We start from the raw sequence: 4,911 nt of genomic DNA on the forward strand, positions 1-4,911 counted from the left end.
TGTTTTCACACATAATGATACATTTTTTGGTCATATGTGATAGTTATTTAATCAAGTGGAATTTGCCTGGTGGTATTTCACATGACACCACTGCCAATCACTGCAAAGCAAACAAATACATTAGATGGGGAAGAGATAGTTCACTCATCAGTCTTCTGGGGAACTGCAAGCTGTGAAGTCTGAATGGCACATCTAGTATCACTCAAGTGATCCACAGGCAATGAAGTGTAATAGGCACCAAGTTAGGGCAACATTTATGTATTTAGATGAGTCTGGACAACTTTTACAGAACCTGGACATGTGTGTAAGGCTAGGTACATGCTCAAGCACTGTCCTGAATCAAGATGTTCTGCTGAACTGAGGCCACAGCTTTTATGAAAAGGTACTTCTTCCCCATAGGAACAGAAATCCTCATTTCCGTTCCACGTGAACACTTGATCCATGATAAATGTTTATAAAGTTCCCCTTCACCAGGTTTCTTAACTGCTGAAGAATAAATATTTAAAGAATCACAAATACTATAATCAAAACCATGTAAGATGCTACAGGAGTGTTCCCTATTGTACGATAAAAGAAAGGAGCTGAAGCTCACAGAAAACTTCATTTTTTTGGTTTGAAAACTGATCTACTGTACAATACAGTATGTATTATCTTTGTGCAATATTTTTAAAACAATACCTTAAATGCCATTGGCTTAATTCTTACCATATTACTATAACAGAACTAGGGAAGCTCAGCAGAAGACCAGCGAAGAAGAGGTTTGGGGGTCCCATCTGCAGGGTGCTGAGCACTTTAGCCTCTATTCAGTAAAGGCTGTGTTTAAGATTAAGGACATGCCTAAGTACTTTGCTGGACGCGAGCCAGAATGTTCAGCACCTGACAGGACTGAGCCCTTTGCTGGCACTCAGAGGTTACAGACTTTGACTATTGAACAAATTTTTTAGGTGCTGTAGAAGTTATTATTTTGGGGGGGAGGGGGGGAGAAGAAGAAGGGTATGCGTTCCTCATTTACAGTCTGCAAATAATAGCTGTATACTCATCCCCAGAAGTAGTGGGCCATCTAACGGAAACTACAATCAGATTTTAGAAATGAAATTGTACATGTAAAATTGAGCAACAGAGCATTCGTTAAGTCATTAGGGTAAAAATGATGGTCCTGTGGAACAAAATGGAAGTATTGCCGGGTTTGTAATGCGGCCAGGATTTTGCTCATCTCTTGTCACATAGCATAGTCTGATCGGGAGGCTTCCTCTAAGTCCAAATTTGACTCCAATATTAAATTAAATGGCAATTTCCTATGGCTAGTGACCAAATTATCCAATAATATCTCCTTAATACAATCAAAATAGAAAAGGTGGAAGTCATGTTATTTTAATGCAACTGATTTGTTTCCTGAATTTTAATCAAATGTGACTGAAGGATCAAATTAATCAGATACAAAATTACGGTAATTCAGAGGTATTTTGAGAACAACCATACACCCTTTCTGCACAGGTAAAACTTTTTTTCAGTCCTAAATCTCCTCCCCTTCCTTCCCTCCCTACAATTATTGTTTATCCTAAATACAACGGAAACAAAGCCTTTCTATTTTGGAAGGTAAGAAAATCTATAGGAAGTTTAATCATGACATCTCTGGACTCCTGCAGATGAAAGATAGTTTCGTATTTTCCTCTCTAGGCCAGCATGCAACAGTTCTGGGAAAAAAATGGGATGTGATCACAGTAAAAGGGGAGGGGGCTGTTCCACAGACGTTTCTGGGCTCGGATCGTCACCTGGCTGCCCCAGCACTCTGGCAGCACCACAGAGCAAATGTGCATCAGCAAAGCGAGTGCCATTGACTGTGGAGTTCGGGCTTTGGGCCCCCATATGTACACCTCAACTGAAATTTCAGCCAGCTGCCAGTCTGCCTGCAAGCTAGCCCTGACTTCCACAGAAGCAGAACATGATTAGAGAGCAATTTTCACCTTGCGTGTTCTGTATGTTTGTAATTAGCTGTGAATTAATGTGCGACATTCCTTTACAAGTTCTCTTTTCAGCAGCAAAAGGCATATTGAGGTGTATTGAGCAAAAGGCATATTTCATTCTGGGGAGAAACTCGTTGACATCAATGTTTTCTTTTTGAGTTCCCTGCAGTCTCCATATATAAATGCTACAGTGAGAAAAATGGCCATTTTAAGAGAGGACTCTGACTCTCCATTTATGTTATCATTAATTTTCATAGTAGCTACCATGAAAAAAATAATTCAACGATATTTTTCTGCAGTAAATAGCTACAGAATCATTTCAAATCTGATGCAGTATTATTAAGGAGATCAAGAACTCCTAGAAGAATGAGATGAAAAACCGGTAGACAAATTCAGATTTTGCTGGTGAAACTGTTAATGAAAACACAGCCCCTTAGCAGAATTAGCTACCTCATTGCTCTGTGATAATCAACATGCATTTCTCCACTCTCAGGATAGCGCCATCACAGTAAAATGGCATGATAAAAAACTAGCTTAACTGGAAAGCAAGTGTGGAGACAGATGGAGAATGAATTAAGCATGCAGCCTTCTGTACAAATTTAAACAATTTCTTATACACAAAGATATTAGATTTTTTTATTTTATGGTACATATATCTCTGTATGCAGACATACTTTCCCTCTCTACTAGTTTTCTGTTTTTAAAAAAAAACCGCCAGAGGGAGCCCATAACCTCTCATAAATGTAAGTAAAGGCATGTTGAGGTTGACAATGAAAAAATGGAATCAGAATAAGCTGCCTCTGGGTTTCAAAAGAATGATACGCCAATTCATGATTCACCAAGATCCACATAGATGCAAAAGTCCTGGACAGTGACGCTTTGCATTATCCAGTTGAAACAATGAGAAGAGAGAGAAGGAATACAAGCTTTTGTGCTTTGTAGCTGTTTTCCTGCATTTTACACACCTTTACAAGTTCTGTACATAGTACATTTGATCCAGAAAATGACATTCAAGCAAATAGATCTTCACAGGAAAACAAATCTGTCTGCAATTACTTCAGGTATTTTGCAGTAACACATAGAACTATTTTAGAATAACCTTTGAAATTTTGGCTCTGATGTACATCAATACAACTAACAATAGTTTCGGTATGCCAGAAGAGAAACTTCAGCAATGAAAATGAAATGACATATGCAGCCATATGCCATATGATACATAATCATTCAAGAACATATTCTAGAGCTGTACTATTGCACCTGCGTAATGCCATGAAGTGCATAAAACCATAAATTCTGTCATTTACGACATAGCATCAGGGGGTGCTTTATACAATTGCCAGTGTCTACTTCCTTGCAAGTGCTGATGCTGTATTACAGCAGTCATTGGAGAAAGGGTGATTCTTTGGATGAGAGCATTGAGGAGCATAGTGCCATGAAGCACTGAGGTGATCCTACAAGTGTCTACACCTCAAATGTTAGCGATTGCAGTGACTATCATGGAGAAATACTTCAAAATCTGGACTGATATACTGCATGGCTTGCTACCAATTTGGCTTTCCATTGGTCATTGATTAATTTAACTAACTGTCATACAAGAAAAATAAGGAACTGTGCAGATGGCCCACATGGACTTGCCACGGGCCAAACGATTAGGCACTTTTACCAGAAAAGGCTAAAAATACCAAGTATAAGTCACAATTCCTTACCACAGTTACCTGACAAAAAGCTTCTTCCAGAAGTTCGCTAGGGCTCTGACTACCTTTACATCGAACAAAAGCAGATTGTAGGAAAAACCCAAGAAGTTTGGCATGACGATACAGCACACTACATATTTCTTTTTTGCTCTCACTTAGGTCAATATATTTTGGATCCAAGTTTTAGTTTTACGGATCTGGGCAAAACTGAAAAGCTTAAGGTGAAGAAAAGCCTAAAAGGAACACAAACAAAAGGTAAGATTAGATAGCAGAACCTGGTACATAACAACACTGCTTTTAAATAACCAAGTAAAATTAATCAAGAATAGATGAGCTCCAAGTTGCTGTAGCCAAGAACTGAATCTTGACCTTTATTAACTCTTCAGAAAGGCTCCACAGTACACCACTTTTTCTGAGCATAGAAGAAAAGACATCTTGCATATATCTTGCCCTTGCTGAATAGTCACAGGTGTTAACTGCAACATTATTCAAATCAAGCTTCAGTTAATAGCTAGCTAAGGCTGTCTGTAAGAAGCTGTGTGTCTTTGTGACACTTTGGTTCTGGAGGTGGACATTGAAAGTAATTACCTACAGCTTTTGCAGATGTAATCACAGAGCTTTATTTTCAGCTTTTACATCAATCTCTTACCATTTGTTTTAATTCCACTGCTGTGACCTCAGCAATGGAGGAAATAGTTCTTTCCCAGTTCTAGCTCTGTTATTCTCTCTGGGGAAGAAGATGCTTTAAACAATGCCTAAAGTGCTTAACTAATATATAAATCTGTGTACACACACCAACTCACATATTACAAATAGCCCAGTCAATGCCACAAAGTAAAAGTCTGTAGTACTTGAGCTGGGAACATTCTTGCAGCGCACATCTCAGCTATAGCGGTGAGCGAATGCTGTCACACTACTGATTTCAGCAGGAAAGGGTCTAATTCAGCATCACTGCCATCTGATCTAGCTTATTTGGTCCGTGGGGTGAATGGGGTGACTCAATAAAAAAAAAAAAAAAAGGAACAAAAGAACAAAAGGTAACATCATGTTATTTCTGTCCTCACTTCCTTTCTGGGAGACATAGTACAGAATTGCAGCCAGTTTATTATTAGAGTACTCCTCACATGAAGGATCAAGTAGAGATCAGTTAATTAAAAATATGATATTATTAGAACATCATAATTATGGGGGAAGTCGTTTGAAAGCCAGGAAATTCCTCGTTTAGTTTTTACAAAGCCCTGACCATTAGGACT

The sequence above is a fragment of the Struthio camelus genome, chromosome 2 (genome assembly GCF_040807025.1).
Source record: "Struthio camelus isolate bStrCam1 chromosome 2, bStrCam1.hap1, whole genome shotgun sequence".
Taxonomy (NCBI): domain Eukaryota; kingdom Metazoa; phylum Chordata; class Aves; order Struthioniformes; family Struthionidae; genus Struthio; species Struthio camelus.